The following is a 13,738-nucleotide window of genomic DNA, read 5'->3' as shown; positions in this document are numbered from 1 at the left end:
AATATTGAAGAAAGCAGCTACAAGGGGAGACAATCAGCCAAAACCATCAATACCAGAATTAGATTCCCAAGGCCATCCATCAGATGTAGGAATAATCGGGTGCAAGGCAGAAAATATACATAAAACTGGAACTGAAACAAGGCACAAGGATGTTTTCAAAGACTGGTAGGATCTCTAAAACATTTTTCAAGGACATGTCATGGATAAAGCTAAATACTCCAAGGTTGAGTAATACAACAGATTAATCATTGAGAAGAGTGAAATTATGCTGTTTTGAAAACTATGCCAGGTCAGATTTTCTGCCTAATTATATAAGAAGATTTCTCTAAAAAATACACATTATTTCAAAGACTTATTGGCTGTGAAATAAGTTAAGGTTATTTCAAATGGCTTGTCTGCAAAGAAAGGTGAGATGTAGGGAATCACATAAAGTCGAGGGGAATATAGGTCAATATATACATTGCTGTATGGTGAACTAAGCCTTAGGCCAGCAACAATGGAGAGGACCTGACCCTTAGACACGAACAAGTAAGCTGGAATCTTCAAAAGTTCAAATCTTTATAAGTAAAAAGATTTATTAAAATGAATAACCAAGTGTTTTAATTGACATCAGAAGATGAAAACAATAAACCCTGAGAACATAGAGAAAAGATAAATAAAGATATGAGCAGAACTTAATACAACAGAAAACGTATAAAATTCAGGTGATTTAGTAAGTCCAAAGAATCTTCTTTGAAAAGAATTAAAAGACACACTTTGATTAAGGAAAACCAAAACATAAGTAAAGAATATACAGAAAGAGTCAGGACAATGTTAGAGCAGAGAATATATGAAATGCCAGTAAATTTGAACATTTCTGTCAAGTGGACCATTTCCTAGCTCCTAAAGTTTACCAACACTGACACAAGAGGAAATCATTTAAGGTCATCATGTCTGCCCTTGGCATTCTTGGAATGCCCTGGCCTCAGAATGCAGCCTCTGTAGTCCATGGTAACCTGCGGAGAGGGGGCGGGGCTGAGGGAGGTTGGAACACTGCCCTCACTGAGGGAGTGGGTGTGGCCATCTCTGCTGTGACTGAACAAAGGGCAGGGGATCAGGGGGCCCAGGGCAGGGCCCTCAGAGCCCGGCAGGCCCAGTGGAGTGTCACAAGCTTTTAGGCCCAGGCCAAAGGGCGCCTTCTTTGTCTGCACAGCTGCCCAAACTCTCATCTTTCCACTCAGGTCCCCCTCTTACTTGAAGTGTGTGTGGAATGTGTCCATGCAGTATACCGCGCTGCACAGCTAAACATAGGTCTGGGCATCGTAGCTTCCTGCCAGGTGACCGAAGTTCGCAGGCAGATGGGACCCTGGGACACACGCGGAGAGGCTCCTGCCCGGGCCACAGGCCGCCCACTGCCCCTGCCCCAGATCGGGGGCCGCAAAGCAGCCCGGTCTGATTCCCCTGCCTCTAGAGGGAGTATAGGACCAACACTTGTAGAAAACGGGGACCTTGCGGGCCACTCATTGGAGGGACACAAATAAATCTTTGCCGACTTTCTGCTGAAACTTACGAGCGTTCACACCTAAGCCTCTTACAAGGTCAGCTGTTTAGTGAAACATGAGCTCATGATCTAAATTTACACAATATTGAAGAAAGCAGCTACAAGGGGAGACAATCAGCCAAAACCATCAATACCAGAATTAGATTCCCAAGGCCATCCATCAGATGTAGGAATAATCGGGTGCAAGGCAGAAAATATACGTAAAACTGGAACTGAAACAAGGCACAAGGATGTTTTCAAAGACTGGTAGGATCTCTAAAACATTTTTCAAGGACATGTCATGGATAAAGCTAAATACTCCAAGGTTGAGTAATACAACAGATTAATCATTGAGAAGAGTGAAATTATGCTGTTTTGAAAACTATGCCAGGTCAGATTTTCTGCCTAATTATATAAGAAGATTTCTCTAAAAAATACACATTATTTCAAAGACTTATTGGCTGTGAAATAAGTTAAGGGTATTTCAAATGGCTTGTCTGCAAAGAAAGGTGAGATGTAGGGAATCACAGAAAGTCGAGGGGAAAATAGGTCAATATATACATTGCTGTATGGTGAACTAAGCCTTAGGCCAGCAACAATGGAGAGGACCTGACCCTTAGACACGTACAAGTAAGCTGGAATCTTCAAAAGTTCAAATCTTTATAAGTAAAAAGATTTATTAAAATGAATAACCAAGTGTTTTAATTGACATCAGAAGATGAAAACAATAAACCCTGAGAACATAGAAAAAAGATAAATAAAGATATGAGCAGAACTTAATACAACAGAAAACGTATAAAATTCAGGTGATTTAGTAACTCCAAAGAATCTTCTTTGAAAAGATTTAAAAGACACACTTTGATTAAGGAAAATCAAAACATAAGTAAAGAATATACAGAAAGAGTCAGGACAATGTTAGAGCAGACAATATATGAAATGCCAGTAAATTTGAACATTTCTGTAAAGTGGACCATTTCCTAGCTCCTAAAGTTTACCAACACTGACACAAGAGGAAATCATTTAAGGTCATCATGTCTGCCCTTGGCATTCTTGGAACGCCCTGGCCTCAGAATGCAGCCTCTGTAGTCCATGGTAACCTGCGGAGAGGGGGCGGGGCTGAGGGAGGTTGGAACACTGCCCTCACTGAGGGAGTGGGTGTGGCCAACTCTGCTGTGACTGAACAAAGGGCAGGGGAGCAGGGGGCCCAGGGCAGGGCCCTCAGAGCCCGGCAGGCCCAGTGGAGTGTCACAAGCTTTTAGGCCCAGGCCAAAGGGCGCCTTCTTTGTCTGCACAGCTGCCCAAACTCTCACCTTTCCACTCAGGCCGCCCTCTTACTTGAAGTGTGTGTGGAACGTGTCTGCGCAGTATACCGCGCTGCACAGTTAAGCATAGGTCTGGGCATCGTAGCTTCCTGCCAGGTGACCGAAGTTCGCAGGCAGATGGGTCCCTGGGACACACGCGGAGGGGCTCCTGCCCGGGTCACAGGCCGCACCCTGCCCCTGCCCCAGATCGGGGGCCGCAAACAGCCCTGTCTGAGTCCCCTGCCTCTAGAGGGAGTATTGGACCTACACTTGTAGAAAACGGGGTCCTTGCGGGCCACTCATTGGAGGGACACAAATAAATCTTTGCCGACTTTTGCTGAAACTTACGAGCGTTCACACCTAAGCCTCTTACAAGGTCAGCTGTTTAGCTAAACATGAGCTCATGATCTAAATTTACACAATAATGAAGAAAGCATCTACAAGGGGAGACCATCAGCCAAAACCATCAATACCTGAATTAGATTCCCAAGGCCATCCATCAGATGAAGGAATAATCGGGTGCAAGGCAGAAAATATACATAAAACTGGAACTGAAACAAGGCACAAGGATGTTTTCAAAGACTGGTAGGATCTCTAAAACATTTTTCAAGGACATGTCATTGATAAAGCTAAATACTCCAAGGTTGTGTAATACAACAGATTAATCATTGAGAAGAGTGAAATTATGCTGTTTTGAAAACTATGGCAGGTCAGATTTTCTGCCTAATTATATAAGAAGATTTCTCTAAAAAATACACTTTATTTCAAAGAGTTATTGGCTGTGAAATAAATTAAGGGTATTTCAAATGGCTTGTCTGCAAAGAAAGGTGAGATGTAGGGAATCACAGAAAGTCGAGGGGAAAATAGGTCAATATATACATTGCTGTATGGTGAACTAAGCCTTAGGCCAGCAACAATGGAGAGGACCTGACCCTTAGACACGTACAAGTAAGCTGGAATCTTCAAAAGTTCAAATCTTTATAAGTAAAAAGATTTATTAAAATGAATAACCAAGTGTTTTAATTGACATCAGAAGATGAAAACAATAAACCCTGAGAACATAGAGAAAAGATAAATAAAGATATGAGCAGAACTTAATACAACAGAAAACGTATAAAATTCAGGTGATTTAGTAAGTCCAAAGAATCTTCTTTGAAAAGATTTAAAAGACACACTTTGATTAAGGAAAACCAAAACATAAGTAAAGAATATACAGAAAGAGTCAGGACAATGTTAGAGCAGAGAATATATGAAATGCCAGTGAATTTGAACATTTCTGGAAAGTGGACCATTTCCTAGCTCCTAAAGTTTACCAACACTGACACAAGAGGAAATCATTTAAGGTCATCATGTCTGCCCTTGGCATTCTCGGAACGCCCTGGCCTCAGAATGCAGCCTCTGTAGTCCATGGTAACCTGCGGAGAGGGGGCGGGGCTGAGGAAGATTGGAACACTGCCCTCACTGAGGGAGTGGGTGTGGCCATCTCTGCTGTGACTGAACAAAAGTCAGGGGAGCAGGTGGCCCAGGTCAGGGCCCTCAGAGCCCGGCAGGCCCAGTGGACTGTCACAAGCTTTTAGGCCCAGGCCAAAGGGCGCCTTCTTTGTCTGCACAGCTGCCCAAACTCTCACCTTTCCACTCAGGCCGCCCTCTTACTTGAACTGTGTGTGGAACGTGTCCGCGCAGTACACCGCGCTGCACAGCTAAGCATACGTCTGGGCATCGTAGCTTCCTGCCAGGTGACCGAAGTTCGCAGGCAGATGGGTCCCTGGGACACACGTGGAGAGGCTCTGCCCGGGCCACAGGCCGCCCACTGCCCCTGCCCCAGATCGGGGCCGCAAAGCAGCCCTGTCTGAGTCCCCTATCTCTAGAGGGATTATTGGACCAACACTTGTAGAAAACGGGGTCCTTGCGGGCCACTCATTGGAGGGACACAAATAAATCTTTGCCGACTTTCTGCTGAAACTTACGAGCGTTCACACCTAAGCCTCTTACAAGGTCAGCTGTTTAGCTAAACATGAGCTCATGATCTAAATTTACACAATAATGAAGAAAGCAGCTACAAGGGGAGACAATCAGGCAAAACCATCAATACCAGAATTAGATTCCCAAGGCCATCCATCAGATGTAGGAATAATCGGGTGCAAGGCAGAAAATATACATAAAACTGGAACTGAAACAAGGCACAAGGATGTTTTCAAAGACTGGTAGGATCTCTAAAACATTTTTCAAGGACATGTCATGGATAAAGCTAACTACTCCAAGGTTGAGTAATACAACAGATTAATCATTGAGAAGAGTGAAATTATGCTGTTTTGAAAACTATGGCAGGTCAGATTTTCTGCCTAATTATATAAGAAGATTTCTCTAAAAAATACACATTATTTCAAAGACTTATTGGCTGTGAAATAAGTTAAGGGTATTTCAAATGGCTTGTCTGCAAAGAAAGGTGAGATGTAGGGAATCACAGAAATTCGAGTGGAAAATAGGTCAATATATACATTGCTGTATGGTGAACTAAGCCTTAGGCCAGCAACAATGGAGAGGACCTGACCCTTAGACACGTACAAGTAAGCTGGAATCTTCAAAAGTTCAAATCTTTATAAGTAAAAAGATTTATTAAAATGAATAACCAAGTGTTTTAATTGACATCAGAAGATGAAAACAATAAACCCTGAGAACATAGAAAAAAGATAAATAAAGATATGAGCCGAACTTAATACAACAGAAAACGTATAAAATTCAGGTGATTTAGTAACTCCAAAGAATCTTCTTTGAAAAGATTTAAAAGACACACTTTGATTAAGGAAAACCAAAAAATAAGTAAAGAATATACAGAAAGAGTCAGGACAATGTTAGAGCAGACAATATATGAAATGCCAGTAAATTTGAACATTTCTGTAAAGTGGACCATTTCCTAGCTCCTAAAGTTTACCAACACTGACACAAGAGGAAATCATTTAAGGTCATCATGTCTGCCCTTGGCATTCTCGGAACGCCCTGTCCTCAGAATGCAGCCTCTGTAGTCCATGGTAACCTGCGGAGAGGGGGCGGGGCTGAGGGAGTTTGGAACACTGCCCTCACTGAGGGAGTGGGTGTGGCCATCTCTGCTGTGACTGAACAAAGGGCAGGGGAGCAGGGGGCCCAGGGCAGGGCCCTCAGAGCCCGGCAGGCCCAGTGGACTGTCACAAGCTTTTAGGCCCAGGCCAAAGGGCGCCTTCTTTGTCTGCACAGCTGCCCAAACTCTCACCGTTCCACTCCGGCCGCCCTCTTACTTGAAGTGTGTGTGGAACGTGTCCGCGCAGTATACCGCGCTGCACAGCTAAGCATAGGTCTGGGCATCGTAGCTTCCTGCCAGGTGACCGAAGTTCGCAGGCAGATGTGTCCCTGGGAAACACACGGAGAGGCTCCTGCCAGGGTCACAGGCCGCCCACTGCCCCTGCCCCAGATCGGGTGCCGCAAAGCAGCCCTGTCGGAGTCCCCTGCCTCTAGAGGGAGTATTGGACCAACACTTGTAGAAAACGGGGTCCTTGCGGGCCACTCATTGGAGGGACACAAATAACTCTTTGCTGACTTTCTGCTGAAACTTACAAGCGTTCACACCTAAGCCTCTTACAAGGTCAGCTGTTTAGCTAAACATGAGCTCATGATCTAAATTTACACAATATTGAAGAAAGCAGCTACAAGGGGAGACAATCAGGCAAAACCATCAATAACAGAATTAGATTCCCAAGGCCATCCATCAGATGTAGGAATAATCGGGTGCAAGGCAGAAAATATACATAAAACTGGAACTGAAACAAGGCACAAGGATGTTTTCAAAGACTGGTAGGATCTCTAAAACATTTTTCAAGGACATGTCATTGATAAAGCTAAATACTCCAAGGTTGTGTAATACAACAGATTAATCATTGAGAAGAGTGAAATTATGCAGTTTTGAAAACTATGGCAGGTCAGATTTTCTGCCTAATTATATAAGAAGATTTCTCTAAAAAATACACATTATTTCAAAGACTTATTGGCTGTGAAATAAGTTAAGGGTATTTCAAATGGCTTGTCTGCAAAGAAAGGTGAGATGTAGGGAATCACAGAAAGTCGAGGGGAAAATAGGTCAATATATACATTGCTGTATGGTGAACTAAGCCTTAGGCCAGCAACAATGGAGAGGACCTGACCCTTAGACACGTAGAGGTAAGCTGGAATCTTCAAAAGTTCAAATCTTTATAAGTAAAAAGATTTATTAAAATGAATAACCAAGTATTTTAATTGACATCAGAAGATGAAAACAATAAACACTGAGAACATAGAGAAAAGATAAATAAAGATATGAGCAGAACTTAATACAACAGAAAACGTATAAAATTCAGGTGATTTAGTAAGTCCAAAGAATCTACTTTGAGAAGAATTAAAAGACACACTTTGATTAAGGAAAACCAAAACATAAGTAAAGAATATACAGAAAGAGTCAGGACAATGTTAGAGCAGACAATATATGAAATGCCAGTAAATTTGAACATTTCTGGAAAGTGGACCATTTCCTAGCTCCTAAAGTTTACCAGCACTGACACAAGAGGAAATCTTTTAAGGTCATCATGTCTGCCCTTGGCATTCTCGGAACGCCCTGGCCTCAGAATGCAGCCTCTGTAGTCCATGGTAACCTGCGGAGAGGGGGCGGGGCTGATGGAGGTTGGAACACTGCCCTCACTGAGGGAGTGGGTGTGGCCATCTCTGCTGTGACTGAACAAAGGGCAGGGGAGCAGGGGGCCCAGGGCAGGGCCCTCAGAGCCCGGCAGGCCCAGTGGAGGGTCACAAGTTTTTAGGCCGAGGACAAAGGGCGCCTTCTTTGTCTGCACAGCTGCCCAAACTCTCACCTTTCCACTCAGGCCGCCCTCTTACTTGAAGTGTGTGTGGAACGTGTCCGCGCAGTACACCGCGCTGCACAGCTAAGCATAGATCTGGGCATCATAGCTTCCTGCCAGGTGACCGAAGTTCGCAGGCAGATGGGTCCCTGGGACACACGCGGAGGGGCTCCTGCCCGGGTCACAGGCCGCACACTGCCCCTGCCCCAGATCGGGGGCCGCAAAGCAGCCCTGTCTGAGTCCCCTGCCTCTAGAGGGAGTATTGGACCTACACTTGTAGAAAACGGGGTCCTTGCGGGCCACTCATTGGAGGGACACAAATAAATCTTTGCCGACTTTCTGCTGAAACTTACGAGCGTTCACACCTAAGCCTCTTACAAGGTCAGCTGTTTAGCTAAACATGAGCTCATGATCTAAATTTACCCAATAATGAAGAAAGCATCTACAAGGGGAGACAATCAGCCAAAACCATCAATACCTGAATTAGATTCCCAAGGCCATCCATCAGATGAAGGAATAATCGGGTGCAAGGCAGAAAATATACATAAAACTGGAACTGAAACAAGGCACAAGGATGTTTTAGAAGACTGGTAGGATCTCTAAAACATTTTTCAAGGACATGTCATTGATAAAGCTAAATACTCCAAGGTTGTGTAATACAACAGATTAATCATTGAGAAGAGTGAAATTATGCTGTTTTGAAAACTATGGCAGGTCAGATTTTCTGCCTAATTATATAAGAAGATTTCTCTAAAAAATACACTTTATTTCAAAGAGTTATTGGCTGTGAAATAAGTTAAGGGTATTTCAAATGGCTTCTCTGCAAAGAAAGGTGAGATGTAGGGAATCACAGAAAGTCGAGGGGAAAATAGGTCAATATATACATTGCTGTATGGTGAACTAAGCCTTAGGCCAGCAACAATGGAGAGGACCTGACCCTTAGACACGAACAAGTAAGCTGGAATCTTCAAAAGTTCAAATCTTTATAAGTAAAAAGATTTATTAAAATGAATAACCAAGTGTTTTAATTGACATCAGAAGATGAAAACAATAAACCCTGAGAACATAGAAAAAAGATAAATAAAGATATGAGCAGAACTTAATACAACAGAAAACGTATAAAATTCAGGTGATTTAGTAAGTCCAAAGAATCTTCTTTGAAAAGAATTAAAAGACACACTTTGATTAAGGAAAACCAAAACATAAGTAAAGAATATACAGAAAGAGTCAGGACAATGTTAGAGCAGAGAATATATGAAATGCCAGTAAATTTGAACATTTCTGTAAAGTGGACCATTTCCTAGCTCCTAAAGTTTACCAACACTGACACAAGAGGAAATCATTTAAGGTCATCATGTCTGCCCTTGGCATTCTCGGAACGCCCTGGACTCAGAATGCAGCCTCTGTAGTCCATGGTAACCTGCGGAGAGGGGGCGGGGCTGAGGGAGGTTGGAACACTGCCCTCACTGAGGGAGTGGGTGTGGCCATCTCTGCTGTGACTGAACAAAGGGCAGGGGAGCAGGGGGCCCAGGGCAGGGCCCTCAGAGCCCGGCAGGCCCAGTGGAGTGTCACAAGCTTTTAGGCCCAGGCCAAACGGCGCCTTCTTTGTCTGCACAGCTGCCCAAACTCTCACCTTTCCACTCAGGCCGCCCTCTTACTTGAAGTGTGTGTGGAACGTGTCCGTGCAGTATACCGCGCTGCACACCTAAGCATAGGTCTGGGCATCGTAGCTTCCTGCCAGGTGACTGAAGTTCGCAGGCAGATGGGTCCCTGGGACACACGCGGAGAGGCTCCTGCCCGGGTCACAGGCCGCCCACAGCCCCTGCCCCAGATCAGGGGCCACGAAGCAGCCCTGTCTGAGTCCCCTGCCTCTAGAGGGAGTATTGGACCAACACTTGTAGAAAACGGGGTCCTTGCGGGCCACTCATTGGAGGGACACAAATAAATCTTTGCCGACTTTCTGCTGAAACTTACGAGCGTTCACACCTAAGACTCTTACAAGGTCAGCTGTTTAGCTAAACATGAGCTCATGATCTAAATTTACACAATATTGAAGAAAGCAGCTACAAGGTGAGACAATCAGCCAAAACCATCAATACCAGATTTAGATTCCCAAGGCCATCCATCAGATGTACGAATAATCGGGTGCAAGGCAGAAAATATACATAAAACTGGAACTGAAGCAAGGCACAAGGATGTTTTCAAAGACTGGTAGGATCTCTAAAACATTTTTCAAGGACATGTCATTGATAAAGCTAAATACTCCAAGGTTGTGTAATACAACAGATTAATCATTGAGAAGAGTGAAATTATGCTGTTTTGAAAACAATGGCAGGTCAGATTTTCTGCCTAATTATATAAGAAGATTTCTCTAAAAAATACACAGTATTTCAAAGACTTATTGGCTGTGAAATAAGTTAAGGTTATTTCAAATGGATTGTCTGCAAAGAAAGGTGAGATGTATGGAATCACATAAAGTCGAGGGGAAAATAGGTCATTATATACATTGCTGTATGGTGAACTAAGCCTTAGGCCAGCAACAATGGAGAGGACCTGACCCTTAGACACGTACAAGTAAGCTGGAATCTTCAAAAGTTCAAATCTTTATAAGTAAAAAGATTTATTAAAATGAATAACCAAGTGTTTTAATTGACATCAGAAGATGAAAAGAATAAACCCTGAGAACATAGAAAAAAGATAAATAAAGATATGAGCAGAACTTAATACAACAGAAAACGTATAAAATTCAGGTGATTTAGTAAGTCCAAAGAATCTTCTTTGAAAAAAATTAAAAGACACACTTTGATTAAGGAAAACCAAAACATAAGTAAAGAATATACAGAAAGAGTCAGGACAATGTTAGAGCAGACAATATATGAAATGCCAGTAAATTTGAACATTTCTGGAAAGTGGACCATTTCCTAGCTCCTAAAGTTTACCAACACTGACACAAGAGGAAATCTTTTAAGGTCATCATGTCTGCCCTTGGCATTCTCGGAACGCCCTGGCCTCAGAATGCAGCCTCTGTAGTCCATGGTAACCTGCGGAGAGGGGGCGGGGCTGAGGGAGGTTGGAACACTGCCCTCACTGAGGGAGTGGGTGTGGCCATCTCTGCTGTGACTGAACAAAGGGCAGGGGAGCAGGGGGCCCAGGGCAGGGCCCTCAGAGCCCGGCAGGCCCAGTGGAGGGTCACAAGTTTTTAGGCCTAGGCCAAAGGGCGCCTTCTTTGTCTGCACAGCTGCCCAAACTCTCACCTTTCCACTCAGGCCGCCCTCTTACATGAAGTGTGTGTGGAACGTGTCCGCGCAGTACACCGCGCTGCACAGCTAAGCATAGATCAGGGCATCGTAGCTTCCTGCCAGGTGACCGAAGTTCGCAGGCAGATGGTTCCCTGGGACACACGCGGAGGGGCTCCTGCCCGGGTCACAGGCCGCACACTGGCCCTGCCCCAGATCGGGGGCCGCAAACAGCCCTGTCTGAGTCCCCTGCCTCTAGAGGGAGTATTGGACCTACACTTGTAGAAAACGGGGTCCTTGCGGGCCACTCATTGGAGGGACACAAATAAATCTTTGCCGACTTTCTGCTGAAACTTACGAGCGTTCACACCTAAGCCTCTTACAAGGTCAGCTGTTTAGCTAAACATGAGCTCATGATCTAAATTTACCCAATAATGAAGAAAGCAGCTACAAGTGGAGACCATCAGCCAAAACCATCAATACCTAAATTAGATTCCCAAGGCCATCCATCAGATGTAGGAATAATCGGGTGCAAGGCAGAAAATATACATAAAACTGGAACTGAAACAAGGCACAAGGATGTTTTCAAAGACTGGTAGGATCTCTAAAACATTTTTCAAGGACATGTCATTGATAAAGCTAAATACTCCAAGGTTGTGTAATACAACAGATTAATCATTGAGAAGAGTGAAATTATGCTGTTTTGAAAACTATGGCAGGTCAGATTTTCTGCCTAAGTATATAAGAAGATTTCTCTAAAAAATACACTTTATTTCAAAGAGTTATGGGCTGTGAAATAAATTAAGGGTATTTCAAATGGCTTGTCTGCAAAGAAAGGTGAGATGTAGGGAATCACAGAAAGTCGAGGGGAAAATAGGTCAATATATACATTGCTGTATCGTGAACTAAGCCTTAGGCCAGCAACAATGGAGAGGACCTGACCCTTAGACACGTACAACTAAGCTGGAATCTTCAAAAGTTCAAATCTTTATAAGTAAAAAGATTTATTAAAATGAATAACCAAGTGTTTTAATTGACATCAGAAGATTAAAACAATAAACCCTAACAACATAGAGAAAAGATAAATAAAGATATGAGCAGAACTTAATACAACAGAAAACGTATAAAATTCAGGTGATTTAGTAAGTCCAAAGAATCTTCTTTGAAAAGATTTAAAAGACACACTTTGATTAAGGAAAACAAAAACATAAGTAAAGAATATACAGAAAGAGTCAGGACAATGTTAGAGCAGAGAATATATGAAATGCCAGTAAATTTGAACATTTCTGTAAAGTGGACCATTTCCTAGCTCCTAAAGTTTACCAACACTGACACAAGAGGAAATCATTTAAGGTCATCATGTCTGCCCTTGGCATTCTCGGAACGCCCTGGCCTCAAAATGCAGCCTCTGTAGTCCATGGTAACCTGCGGAGAGGGGGCGGGGTTGAGGAAGATTGGAACACTGCCCTCACTGAGGGAGTGGGTGTGGCCATCTCTGCTGTGACTGAACAAAAGTCAGGGGAGCAGGTGGCCCAGGTCAGGGCCCTCAGAGCCCGGCAGGCCCAGTGGACTGTCACAAGGTTTTAGGCCCAGGCCAAAGGGCGCCTTCTTTGTCTGCACAGCTGCCCAAACTCTCACCTTTCCACTCAGGCCGCCCTCTTACTTGAAGTGTGTTTGGAACGTATCCGCGCAGTACACCGCGCTGCACAGCTAAGCATAGGTCTGGGCATCGTAGCTTCCTGCCAGGTGACCGAAGTTCGCAGGCAGATGTGTCCCTGGGACACACGTGGAGAGGTTCCTGCCCGGGCCACAGGCCGCCCACTGACCCTGCCCCAGATCGGGGCCGCAAAGCAGCCCTGTCTGAGTCCCCTGCCTCTAGAGGGAGTATTGGACCAACACTTGTAGAAAACGGGGTCCTTGCGGGCCACTCATTGGAGGGACACAAATAAATCTTTGCCGACTTTCTGCTGAAACTTACGAGCGTTCACACCTAAGCCTCTTACAAGGTCAGCTGTTTAGCTAAACATGAGCTCATGATCTAAATTTACACAATATTGAAGAAAGCAGCTACAAGGGGAGACAATCAGCCAAAACCATCAATACCAGAATTAGATTCCCAAGGCCATCCATCAGATGAAGGAATAATCGGGTGCAAGGCAGAAAATATACATAAAACTGGAACTGAAACAAGGCACAAGGATGTTTTCAAAGACTGGTAGGTTCTCTAAAACATTTTTCAAGGACATGTCATTGATAAAGCTAAATACTCCAAGGTTGTGTAATACAACAGATTAATCATTGAGAAGAGTGAAATTATGCTGTTTTGAAAACTATGGCAGGTCAGATTTTCTGCCTAATTATATAAGAAGATTTCTCTAAAAAATACACATTATTTCAAAGACTTATTGGCTGTGAAATAAGTTAAGGGTATTTCAAATGGCTTGTCTGCAAAGAAAGGTGAGATGTAGGGAATCACAGAAAGTCGAGGGGAAAATAGGTCAATATATACATTGCTGTATGGTGAACTAAGCCTTAGGCCAGCAACAATGGAGAGGACCTGACTCTTAGACACGAACAAGTAAGCTGGAATCTTCAAAAGTTCAAATCTTTATAAGTAAAAAGATTTATTAAAATGAATAACCGAGTGTTTTAATTGACATCAGAAGATGAAAACAATAAACCCTGAGAACATAGAGAAAAGATAAATAAAGATATGAGCAGAACTAAATACAACAGCAAACGTATAAAATTCAGGTGATTTAGTAAGTCCAAAGAATCCTCTTTGAAAAGAATTAAAAGACACACTTTAATTAAGGAAAACCAAAA

This window comes from Mesoplodon mirus, assembly GCF_964341445.2.
Source record: "Mesoplodon mirus genome assembly, chromosome: 1".
Classification (NCBI taxonomy): domain Eukaryota; kingdom Metazoa; phylum Chordata; class Mammalia; order Artiodactyla; family Ziphiidae; genus Mesoplodon; species Mesoplodon mirus.
Note: the sequence above shows the minus strand (reverse complement) of the source record.